The following is a 13919-nucleotide window of genomic DNA, read 5'->3' on the forward strand; positions in this document are numbered from 1 at the left end:
TGACCTTGATAAAATTGTATGGATGCCACAATTATTGGATGTCCTACACAATGTTCCCATATGGATATCCAAAAACACTTTTAGGAAAATTGGTTCTTGGTTCAGAGATCTCGTATGTAAGGGTAGACGGCTAGGGGTTAAGATGGAGATACTCCATCTCCTAAAGGATGGTGGTGGATTGGTGGTTATCAACCCTAAGCTGCATTTTTTTGTCCTCACAAATCCAACACCTCCCTGGCTGTGGGAATTAGCATTGCAAGACCCCACATAATGGGTCTCTTCTTTGGAGGTAGGACATTTTCACACCTTGCAACTATTCCCTATCTTTTTGTTGAAACACAAAATTTGGAGGGCTACCCAAACAGCAGTGGGTCATCCTGGCTACTCCCAATATATGCCTACATGGGACAATCCTGGGTACCCGGGGTTGGCAAAACTGGAAGGTTTTATCAACTGGAAGCAGACAGGTATAAAATATTGATTTTAGTTATTTGACAATAATACACTGCTTCCTCATCAATCATTGGTGGACCAATATCAGCTTTCACATCTTTTTATAAATATTTACATCTCTGCCATGCCATACAAGGGCAGTCTCCCCAATCACCATTAGTGTACAATCCTTCTACCATCCTTGGTATGGTAGCTCTTCCAAGTTCTACTAAAAAGGCCTAATTGGAGATATTTACTCTTTTCCTATTCTTAACACATCTTGCAAGGTGCATTTGCACTGTGAAGAGAGATGGAGACATGACATAGGAGACATTACTGATGACCCTACTTCACAGATATTACCCAACTGCTCATAATACATAGGGTTTACCGTGTAACCTCGAGACCAGGGAAGTTCCACAATAAAAATCCATGGCCAGGTGGGACCAGGGACGCTCCCCATTGTGAATGGGATGCAGTAGGGCCGAGGAAAGGTGCCGAGGAATTTTGTTCTGGGCACAGACTGAACAAGCAGCCACATACACAGCAACATCTGCAGAGAGGTGGCCACCAGAACTGATGGGAAATAGCCTAGGACAGCTGGTTCTTACCAGGATGACTGTCAGTCTTGGGAATTGTGGTATGTGTGCAACAGTCTGATGCGCAACCCCTCAGGTACAAAACATGTCAGCAGCTCTCTCTGTGGGAGCATCAGGTTGGAGTAGAAACCACAAGGAAGTAAGGGTCCATCAGGTGTCTGATGCTGAGACAGGAGGGTGCCTACACCCGTCTCTAAAGCATCCACCTCTAGGACAAAAGGCAAACCAGGTTTGGGATGAGACAGAATAGGAGCCGAAGTGAAAGCAAACTTTAGGGCCTTGAAAGCTTGGATGGCAGCAGGCCTCCAATTGTGTTAATCGCTGCCCTTCTTTGTCAGATCTGAGATAGGTTTGGCCAAAGAGGAGGAAAAGTTCCTGATAAATTTTTGACAGTAGTTGGCAAACCCAAAGAAACGCTGAATGGAATGGAGACCACTGGGGCGAGGCCATTGTAGAACAGCCAAATCCTTCTGAGGGTCCATGGAGAACCCTTCAGCAGAAATGATGTAGCCCAGGAAGGCAATCTGAGACAGATGGCATTCTCATTTCCCAAGGTTACAGAAAAACCCATTCTCACATAACGTTGCAGCACCTGCCTGACATCCAGGTAGTGTAATTCAATGGAGTCTAAGTGAATCAAGATGTCATCGAAATAGACTACTTATTATTATTATTATGATACAGGATTTATATAGCGCCAACAGTTTGCGCAGCGCTTTACAATGTGAAGGAAGACAATACAGTTACAATACAGTTCGAAACAGGAGGAACTAGAGGGCCCTGCTCGTTAGAGCTTACAATCTAGAAGGGAGGGTCAAGTGAAACAAAAGGCAATAACCGTGGGGGATGGGTTGATGGAGAAAAAGGAGGTACATTTGTTAGGGGTTGGTAGGATAGGCTTCTCTGAAAAGGAGGGTTTTCAGAGATCGCCTAAAAGGTAATAGAGTGGGGGATAATCGGACAGATAAGGGTAATGAGTTCCATAGGATTGGAGAGGCTCTGGAAAAGTCCTGGAGGCGAGCATGGGAGGAGGTGATGAGTGAGCTAGAGAGCAGGAGGTTTTGAGAGGAACGAAGAGAGCGATTAGGTTGGTATTTTGAGATGAGGCTGGTGATGTAGCTGGGGGCTAGGCTGTGGATTGCTTTGTAAGATGTTGTAAGTATTTTGAATTTAATTCGTTGGGTGAGCGGAAGCCAGTGGAGGGCTTGACAGAGAGGAGCAGTGGACACTGAGCGATTGGTGAGGTGGATGAGTCTGGCGGCAGCATTCATGATGGATTGAAGGGGGGATAGCCTGTGTAAAGGTAAGCCAATGAGAAGGGAATTGCAGTAGTCGAGGCGCGAGATGACCAGGGAGTGAACTAGGAGTTTTGTTGTGTCTTTGGTTAGAAAGGGGCGTATTTTGGAGATTTGCGGAGGCTGAGGCGGCAAGATTTGGGCAGCGATTGGATGTGGGGTTTGAAGGAGAGTTCAGAGTCCAGGACAACACCTAAGACCTTGGCATGTGGGGATGGACTGATGGTAATGCCATTGATATTGACGGAGAAATCAGGGGAAGGGGCACGAGGTGGAGGAAAAATTATAAGCTCGGTTTTGGATGGATTGAGTTTGAGGAAGTGGTGAGACATCCAGACCGATATGTCTGATAGTAAATTAGTGATACGTGAGGAGACTGAGGGAGAGAGCTGAGGAGTGGATAGGTAGATTTGGGTATCGTCAGAATAGAGGTGGTATTGGAAGCCGTGGGAGGCTATCAACTGACCTAGAGAGGAGGTGTAGATTGAAAATAGGAGGGGTCCAAGAACAGAGCCTTGGGGAACTCCAACAGAGAAGGGAAGAGGAGAGGAGGAAGTAGAATTGTAGGTAACGCTAAAGGTGCGGTTAGATAAGTAGGAAGATAACCAGTTAAGAGTACAGTCACGGAGACCAAAGGCATGGAGTTTTTTGAGGAGGAGGGGATGGTCAACCGTATCAAAGGCAGCAGAAAGGTCCAGAAGTAGGAGTACAGAATACTGTCCATTGGTTTTGGCCGTTAGCAGATCGTTTGTCAGCTTTAGGAGTGCAGTTTCAGTGGAGTGTTGAGGCCAAATCCAGACTGAAGGGGATCAAGGAGGCTATTCTCGGCAAGGTGGTCGCACAGTCGGTTGTAGACTAGACGTTCGAGGAGTTTGGATGAAAAGGGGAGCAAGGAAATAGGGCGTAGGTTGTTCAGATCGGTTGGGTCCAGTGAGGGCTTTTTAAGTATGGGGCTGACTAGTGCATGTTTTAGAGAGTTGGGGAAGATGCCAGAAGAGAGAGAGAGATTGAAGATGTGGGTTAGAGAGTGTAGAATAGGGCCAGAAGGTGAACGTAGCATTTGCGAGGGAACAGGATCCAGAGGGCAGGTTGTTAAGTGGACGTTAGCAAGTAGTTTAGCAACCTCGTCTGTAGTGGCGGGGTTGAATGAGGGAAGTAATGATCGCACTTGTGGACGTGAAGCATAAGGCATGGAGGAAGGTATCTGAACAGCAACGATCTCCTTACGAATTGTGTCAATCTTCTGTTTGAAGTGGTTGGCAATCTCCTGGGCAGTGAGTGAGTCGGTGGGAGGGGGTAGTGGAGGACGGAGTAGAGAGTTAAAGGTAGCGAAGAGTTGCCGGGGGCGTGATGACAGGCTGTTAATGAGAGTGATAAAATAGGTCTGTTTGGCAGCGTGGAGACTGGAATTGTATTTTTGGAGGGCGGATTTATATTGGTTGAAATCATTCTGAGACCGAGTCTTACGCCATAGGCGCTCAAGAGCACGGCTATGCTTTTTCAGACTTCTAGTGTTATCGGTTACCATGCATTGCTGCAACATATTACGAAAGACATCATTGATGAACTCCTGGATAACAGTGGGCACATTGCACAAGACAAAGGGCATCACCAGAGATTCGTTATGACTGTTTCTGGTATTAAACGCGGCCTTCCACTCATCGCCCTCCTTGATCCTTCCAAGGTTATATGCGGCCCTTAGGTCAAGCTTGGTAAAGACCGTTGCTCCCTTGAGGCGTTCGAACAATTCAGTAATCAACGGAATCAGGTATTCAAGGGTACCCCAAAACAATGGAGTAGTATGGGGACGAAATAACCTGGAAATAGGTCGAATCTCTGTAAACAGCCCCTATCGCCATATCAACCAGAACAGTCTCGTAGGTAACCTGTGCCAGTTGCAGGTTTCTGCCATCAATCACCTTGTTAACTAGTGGAGAAACACGAGGCTGCAAGGGAATTCGCAGTAATTGTCAATAAAATAACCACCAGCACCGGAGTCTACCAACACCTGAGTAACCACCAAACCCACTGCCCAGGAGAGGACAACTGTGATTAGCAGTTTATCTTAATGGGAAACCGGGGATGAGGAAATTCCACCTAGGATCTGGCCCACCAAGACCACAATACAGGCACTGCGCTGCGGGAGGGGGACTGAACCATTCATCCCTCTGTTAACAGCGACTCCAGATGCAACTGCAGGAGCAGGAGAGGCAACAGGAGCAGCAGCAGGTGCAACAGCAGGAGGAACCACCAGGCCAGCAGCACCATGAGCAAGGTGCACTGTTCATCCAAGCAACGTCTGCAATGCCTGAGCGAATTGACCCAAAAGGTGATCTTGTTGATCAAGCCTGGTAACCAGCATGGGGAGCGTAGAAGCACTGGCATTGTCCAGATTTATGGACCTTGTGTACTGTCAGGGTGCCAGGAAACCAGACCACACGGGGATGCAGGTAAAATAAAGCAGTTTATTTGAGCAAACAACAATAAACGCACAGCAAGAGTGAGGAAGTGGGAGCAGGAACAGGCTGGGGTTAAGTCCAGAAACGAGTAGTCATCCAAGCCAGGGTCGAGTCCAGAAGTGTGCAGTCTACCTATGCTGGGTCATCTGCTGATGCGGGGTTGTCTGCCAATGCGGAGTCGAGAGCCAGGAGAGTCGTCAGCCAAGCCAGGTCATACATGCAGGAACACAGAGAACAGAAGACTGCTAGCAGAGATGCACCTTGGAGCACAAACACAAGGGCAGGTACTGCAACCCGTCAGGTAAAAGATATAGTCAGGTAGGCAGCATCATCACTGTGCGACACCCAGGCAGCAGGCAAGTAATGATGCAATCAGAGTTTATAAGAGGCAGCAGTCTGCACATGTCCAAGATGGCTGCTAACAGAAGGGCAAAGTAAAACCTTGAGAATAAGGGACTTCTCTGTGCAATATCATGTTATCCTTTTAAATTTAAATAAAATAAAATATTGTATGCAATCATTATAAGTGAAGGGGCTGGGTTAGCTTATTATTTCAAATTAATGGCTCCCAGATGCCTATCTTACCAGGGTCAAGGAAGTATGGGTTTAAGCATGAATTTTTGGCCATAACAGAATATATTTTGTATCATGTACATCTATTTGCCAGATGTTGAATGGTTTGCTGTTTGCTGTCCACATTGAAAGCAGCTTGAGTCCCATTTTACAGAAGTTCCAGTGTTTGTTCTACTCTGCTCAAAAGGCCACACCACAATAGTATTAGTTTTCCCTGCTTGGCTTTTCAAAGAAGACCAGACTATAGTTATAATCACATGACTTCTTACTGTGTCAAGATGTGAATAGAAATCTCCCCAACAGGACAGACAGGACAAAATAACTGAGAGGGGTTTTAACCAGTGATGGGTATTGAGCCTGCTACACACAATCAAAAAATGTCAGCCTAATACTTCAGACGCGTATAATACTCCTCCTTTCTTTCAGCTATCTGTCTGCATTTACCACCAATTCCTAGCTGTCATTTTAATCGCTAACACTTTTTTTTTTTTTTATATCTGCTTTTGTGTAAATTGACACACGCAGAACAATGCAATGTCATATTATACTGTACATCATTAAATAACTCACTAGTCCTTATGAACAACACAGTAAATACATAAAGTGCCAATTTAAATACAATTCATACTTTTTGTATTTATATCCACACTTTAAATATTGATTGTGTTGTTTGTAGTATTAATATTTTATAGAGATATTTTACTGCTGTTATTTATGTTAGATAGAAAGGGGGTTAGTGAGTGTAGTACAGAAGTCCTTTATTTATGATTACTCAAATAACAGTGTCAAGGAGAGTTACATAGTAGCAATGCTGTGAATGTTTCATTGTAACTTTCTAGCTTGAGCTTCATATGATGTCAGCGTTACATAGTTACATAGTTAGTTTGGTTAAAAAAGGACACAAGTCCATCTAGTTAAACGAATTGAAGGAAAAATAAAAAATAAAATAAAATCCTTTACCCCAGTTGATTCAGAGAAAGACAAAAAAACCCCAATAATGTATGATCCAATTTGCTCCAGCAGGGGAAAAAAGTTCCTTTCTGATCCCCCAAGAGGCAATCTGATTTTCCCTGGATCAACTTTACCTATAAATATTAGTAACCAGTTGTATTATGTGTATCTAGGAAAGAATCCAGGCCTTTCCTAAAACAATCTTCTCAGCTGGCCATAACCACCTCTTGAGGGAGTCTATTCCATATTTTCACAGCCTTTCCATATTTGGTGGTGAAATCTCTTTTCCTCCAGACGTAAGTGAATAACTCAACACCAAGTTCACTATATGTACCACTTATGTCTTTATACATGTTGGTTAGTGATGAGCCGAACAACCCCCCCCCCCCCCCGTTTCGGTTTGCACTAGAACACTGCGAACAGAGGAAAAGTTTGTTCGAATAAACAAACCCCATTGAAGTCAATGAAACTCGAATCTCGAAAATCAAATGGACTAATTTTGAAGGCTTAAATGCAAGTTATTGCCCAAAAAAAGTGTATGGGGGGTCCGGGTCCTGACCTGGGGAACATGTATCAATGAAAAAAGCGTTTTTAAAAATGATCATTTTTAAAGGAGCACTGATATGCTGATTTTAATGAGGCTTAAAGTGAAACTATAAAAACGAAAAATTCCTTCAAATATCATGCCTAGGGGGTACCCTGAATGTGCCTGTAAAATAGTGCATCTCTACGATGTATGTAGCCTGCTGCAGCTATACTGACATTTCTAAAGCAAAAAATGTCATATACAAATATACATACAAGTTTCAAATTGCATGTACTTGTCATACAGGTGCAGAAAAATTGGGCCTTGCTTGTTGATGGTGCCTGAACACCATAACCCCTTTCAGTTATTCTTGCTGGGTGCAGGAATGGGCCCTGCTGCTAAAAAATCCATACAAATATGAAATCGCATGTACTTGTCATACAGGTGCCAAAAATTGGGCCTTTGGTGTTGCTGGTGCCTGAACTCCGTAACCAACCCCTCACAATTACTCTTGCTGGGTGCAGGAACGGGACCTGCTGGTAAGAATTCCATGCAAATTTGAAATCGCATGTGCTATACAAGTGCCAAAAATTGGGCCTTTGCCGTTTGTGGTGCCTGAACACGGTAACCAAGGCCTTGCAGCTACTCTTGCTGGGTGCAGGAATGGGACCTGCTGGTAAAAATTCCATGCAAATTTGAAATCGCATGTGCTACACAGGTGCCAAAAATTGGGCCTTTGTTGTTGGTGGTGTTGTTGGTAGTGCCTGAACACCATAACCCCTCACAGCTAGCAGGGCCTGCTGTTAAAAATGACATACGCATTTAAATTGTATGCACCCGTCATAACAATTCAATCTGTTACATCAGCATCAGGGGCCTGATAGCTCTTGTTGATCCTGGACTGGTTAATTTTGATGAAAGTCAGCTGATCAACAGAGTCTGTGGACAGACACACTCTTTTGTCCGTCACAAAACCTCCAGCAGCACTGAATGTCTATTCAGAAAGCACGCTGGAAGCAGGACAGGCCAGTACCTCCATTGCATATTGAGCAAGTTCTGGCCAGTGGTCCATCCACAAGACCCAGTAAGCCAGTGGATGCGCAGCTGGAAAGGTCTCCAAGTCTACTCTTACTCCTAGATAATCATGCACCATATTATGGAGACGCTGGCGATGGTTGCTTAAACCTAACAGCCCTTGGTGCTTCTGAGGACAAAAGAACTGTTTAAAGGCATCGGTCAGCTGGCCGCCTTCTCCACCACCCCTCCTTTGGCTGAATAATGCCTCAGAAACACGTCCGGAAAATGTTGACCTCCCAGTGTCTGGAAAGGCGGTACACACATTTTTTTTCAAGGCCTCCTCAAGATATTTCATCCTCTGCTCCCTCTGCAAAGGCAGGATGAGCTCTGCAACTTTACCATTGTAACGTGGATCAAGAAGGGTTGCCAACCAGTAATTATCCCTCTCCTTGATAGCACGAATCCTCAGGTCCTTTTGCAGGCTTTACAGAATGAGGGAGCTCATGCAACCTAAGTTGGAGGAGGCATGAGCTTCTGAGTCCTCTGGGTCACTAAGGAAGACATTGTCACCAGGAGCAACCTCTCCCCAACCAAGTACAACTCCTGGGATTTCTGGAGAATCAAAACCATCCCTTGAAGACTGCTGTATGCTATCCTCTTCCTCTACATCCATGCTGCCGAAATCCTCATCCTCCTCCTTCTCTTCCTCCTGTGTGTTTTGTGGCCCTGCAGGAATGATATCTGCATAAAGGGGGCCTTGTGAGGAAAGGAAGTCCTCTTCTTGCCACTGTTCTGCCTCAAGTGCCCTGTCCATGATTCCACGCAGCGTGTGCTCCAGCAGATAGACTAGTGGGATAGTGTCACTGATGCATGCATCGTCCCGGCTCACCATCCTTGTGGCCTCCTCAAATGGTGAAAGGACGATGCATGCATCCTTAATCAAAAGCCACTTGCGTGGCGAAAAAAAGCCAAGCTCCCCTGACCCTGTCCTTGTGCCATACTCACACAGGTACTCATTGATGGCCCTCTGCTGCATGTGCAGCCACTGCAGCATGGCCAACATTGAGTTCCACCTGGTGGGCATGTCGCAAATGAAGCGGTTGGTGGGCAGGTTAAATTCCCCTTGAATGACAGATAAGCAAGCACTGCCATTGAACGAACGGCGGAAATTGCCACAGACTTTTCTGGCCTGCCTCAGGAGATCTTGGAAGCCCGGGTATCTGCTCAAGAAACGCTGCACCACCAGATTCAGAACAAGTGCCAAGCATGGAACATGTGTCAAGTGTCCCTGTCGGAGGACGGAGAGCAGAGAGAAGGTTGGTGCCATTGTCGCATACAACCATTCCTGACTCAAGCTGTCATGGCGTCAACTATCTCTGAGCCTGCCCCTGCAGAGCTGACAGAATCTCTGCACCGGTGTGACTACTATCCCCTAGACAGACCAACTGAAGCACAGCATGGCATCTTTTAGCCTGACTGCTTGCGTAGCCCCTTGAAAGCTTAGGGAGCACTACTACTGCAGAGGAGAATTGAGCAGAAGAGGACATGGAGGAGGAGGAGGTGGTGGAGTAGCCAGATGTGGCAGAACCAGCACCAGCTTTTTGGAGGCATGATGGCAAAGCAAACTGCAACACTGAACCCTGTCCTGCATCCTTTCCAGCTGCCAGCAGAGTTACCCAGTGCACCATGAAAGTAATGTAACGTCCCTGTCCATGCCTGCTGGACCAAAAGTCAGCAGTAATGTGCACCTTCCTGCTAACTGCTTTGTCCAATGAGGCCAAAACACTACCTTCCACATGACGGTAGAGAACCTGAATGGCCTTGTACAAAAATAAATGCCTTTTTGGGACCTGCCACTGTGGTGAAGCACATTCCACAAATTCGCAAAAGGGAGCCGAGTCTACCAGCTGAAAAGGCAGCAACTGTAATGCTAGCAATTTGGCCAAGCTAGCATTAAGACGTTGAGCATGTGGCAACATGACTGCTGGTTTCTTGTCCGTCATTGTCACCCCCTCTCTCTAGGCTCATGTTATTCCCTTCATCAACCTGGTAACCAACATCACAGCTTTCAAATTGCTGCGCATCCTCCAGGAGCATGTCACTGACACTATGATCGAATAGTTCAGGTGACTCCTCCATGCGTGATGGTGGGGCAACTGAAGGAGTTGCTGTGGAGAAGGAGCCTGTGGAACGGGCCGCTTTGGCAGCTGCGGTGGAAGGTAAACTACTGGGAGTGTGGGTCTCAGAGGAAGAGGAGGATGAGGATGGCTTATTGATCCACTCCACCAACTCTTCCACATGTTGTGGATGAATAGCATGGGCAGCACCCGAAATAAAGCACGGGTGTGTTCCACCTGCAGAGGATGCACTATGTCGACTGTGACCACCACTTTTCACAATAGACACAGAGGCTGCTTGCTCTCTTTTCGTGGCCTGTGAGCATCGGCCTCTCCTTTTTGGCCTTTCGGACATGATGTTGATACAGATCAATATAGGGTATACGCACCTGACCAATAGATACTCAATGACCTGATTTGATATGTAATTGATAGCCCTATAGATGAGCTGTGGTGGTTATAGATGTACGCAAGTGACCGATTATCAATACTCTCACTGATATCTGATGTAATCTATAATCCTATAGAAGGATGGTCTGTGATCCCTATAGAAAGATGAACAACTGAGCCAAGGTTACTGTGGCTGATTTCTGCAGTGATCTCTATTCCTACAGGTCTGCAATCCCTATAGCAAGATCCACAACTGAGAAAAGGTTACTGTGGCTGATATCTGCAGTGATCTCTATTCCTACAGGTCTGTGATCCCTATAGCAAGAGCCACAACTGAGCAAAGGTTACTGTGGCTGATTTCTGCAGTGATCTCTATTCCTTCAGGTCTGTGAATAATATAGAATGTTGCAGAAACTGACCGATGAACAATACTGTGACTGGTATCTGATGTAAAAAAAGACAGCTCTCCCTACCTCACACAGGAACCTTGGCCCTCCCTACACTGCTACTCACTCACTGGTGCTATACTGTCTGATATGATGTAAAGAAATCAATCTCTCCCTACCTCACACAGGAATCTGTCCCTCCCTACACTGCTAGGAATTTTTCTCTGCACTGTCTGACTCAAAAAAAAAAAAAAAACTACTTTCTCCCTGCCTGAATCATGTGCCTGTCCGTGTCTCAGGGTGCATGCTTTGGCCAATCACATAACGCGCTGCACGTGCATTATGTGAAACTCAAATTTCCTGCAAAGAAGCACATTTGTTTGTCATTCGACGAACGATCGAATTGGCGATGTTCGAGTCAAAATTACCTTTGACTCAAACTCGAAGCTCATCCCTAATCTTGGTCACATCCCCCTTAATCTCCTCTTATCAAGAGAGAATAAGTTCAGTTCAGCTAATCGTTCCTCATAGCTGAGCTCCTTCATGCCTCTTATCAGTTTGGTTTCTCTTCTATGAACTTTCTCCAGTTTCCCAATATCCTTTTTATGAACTGGTGCCCAACTGAACTGCATATTCCTGATGAGGTCTTACTCATGATTTGTAAAGGGGTAAAATTATATCTCTCCATCTGCAGTCCATGCCTGTCTTTTTTCCCCCCAAAAAATGTTTATTTGAGTTTCATAGAATAACAAGACAATAATACAACCATCATGTAAAATGTAAACGAACACACAGGTAAGTAAGGGGTCTTTCCCAGCTGATCAAAGGAACAAACGAGTATCTTGAAGTGAATTAGGAGAACATGGCACAATCATGCAACGGTGGGTAGTTTAGCAATTTCTCATCACATGCCTCTAGAACATAGTGAAATGTAGAGTCTTGGAATAATGTAGCAAACTCATGATCTGGAGGAATGTGGGGGTATTAACACAAAGCAAATAAAATGTGCATGCACTAATGCATGTATACTATGTCCCTATGCAGTCCATTCTTCGCCCTTCAAGCAGAGAGGAAAGGTGGTGGGTATGTGGGTAAACAAAGATGTGTTGAAGCGAGACTGTGTAAAGTGTTATAGGAATCAACGGTGGGGATGAAAACTATATCTGGACTATGGAGGTTGTAAGCCGTGGCTGTCTTTCGGTAACCAAGCTTTCCATAAGTATTGAATAGAAATGTTGTAGCATATATTTGCTTGTGAAAGAGGAAGAAGGAGGACAAGTATAGCAGAAGAGGCATTTAGAAGGGGATAGATAGGGAAGAGAGGTGTGCATAAAGGGGGGGGGGATGAGAGAAGGAGTGGACAAAAAGGAAAGACATAACTGGTTAAAGGGTAAGGAGGGAGAAGAGGGGGGTCTCCATCCACCTCCCCCAGGTCTCCTAATGGATGTAGTCATGGGAGATTTGTGGCTTGTGTCTATTCTGCTGTTTCCACAAAATGAAACCATCAGGCCCAGGTCTTTGTGCCATGCCTCTCTTAATACAAGAAAGGATTTTGCTCACTTTGGAGACTACAGCTTGGCATTGCATGCTATTATTAAGCTTATTATCTACTAGAACACCCAGATCTTTCTCTACCATTGACTCTCCCAGCTGTTCTCCTCCTAGTATGCTGAGTGCATGTTTCTAGCCCCCAATTGCATAAATGTACATGTATCAGGGTTAAACCAAATTTGTCAAACAACTGCCCAATGAAACAGTGCATTGAGGTTTTCTTGTAAGTTGGAGACATCATGTAAGGACGTTATTCCACTGTATAGCTTGGTGTCATCTGCAAACACTGAAATGGTACTTTTAGTCCTAGACCATATATCATGTATAAATATATTAAAAGTAATAGTCCCAACACTGAACCTTGGGGTACACCACTAATAGCCTTGGACCATTCAGAGTATGAATCATTAACGACTACTCTCTGAATTATGTCTTTTAGCCAGTTTTCTATCCAGTAGATATCCGGAGCCAGAGGGTTAGCTGGGATGGCAATTGACACCCCAGAAAAAGTCCCTGCCACCCCTGTTGCCACCCCGATCCTGGACAGGTGCATGGCTGGCAGCGGAGGAATCACAGGCAGTGGTGGGATCAGCCGGTTCACAGAACCGGCTGATCCCTCTAAGCTGGCGGCCAGGGTCAGGGAGCAGCAGAGCAGTGCGTCCCGAGGCCGAGCCCGCCCCTCTGTGACAATAGAGAATGAAAATTCGCTATTGTCACATGGATCCTCCTCCGGCCAATCAGGGAGCGGGTCCTCCCGCTTCCTGATTGGCCGAATGGCAAACGCCGTGCCATTGGTCGAGGAGGCGCCGGCGGGAGGACTGAGAAGATGCAGGGAGCCGCGGACCGATGAGAAGCTGCTGTGATGACCGTCCGTCCATGAGGTAAGTAAGCCAGTCTCACGGGGGGGACGGACGCTGGCACTCTGCAATGATTGCGGGCAAATGCTGTGGCTGTGGCACTCTGCAATAATCATTGGGGGCAAGGCTGTGGCACTCTCCAATAATCATTGGGGGCAAGGCTGTGGCACTCTGCAATAATCATTGGGGGCAAGGCTGTGGCACTCTGCAATAATCATTGGGGGCATTGCTGTCTCACTCCGCAATAATCATTGGGGGCAAGGCTGTGGCACTCTGCAATAATCATTGGGGGCAAGGCTGTGGCACTCTGCAATAATCATTGGGGGCAAGGCTGTGGCACTCTGCAATAATCATTGGGGGCATTGCTGTCTCACTCTGCAATAATCATTGGGGGCAAGGCTGTGGCACTCTGCAATAATAATTGGGGGCATTACTGTGGCACTCTGCAATAATCATTGGGGGCATTGCTGTCTCAATCTGCAATAATCATTGGGGGTAAGGCTGTGGCACTCTGCAATAATAATTGGGGGCATTACTGTGGCACTCTGCAATAATCATTGGGAGCATTGCTGTGGCACTCTGCAATAATCATTGGGGGCAAGGCTGTGGCACTCTGCAATAATCATTGGGGGCATTGCTGTGGCACTCTGCAATAATCATTGGGGGCAAGGCTGTGGCACTCTGCAATAAATAATTGGGAGCATTGCTGTGGCACTCTGCAATAATCATTGGGGGCATTACTGTGGCACTCTGCAATAATCATTGG

This window comes from Pelophylax lessonae (assembly GCF_965119305.1).
Source record: "Pelophylax lessonae genome assembly, chromosome: 8".
NCBI classification, from domain to species: domain Eukaryota; kingdom Metazoa; phylum Chordata; class Amphibia; order Anura; family Ranidae; genus Pelophylax; species Pelophylax lessonae.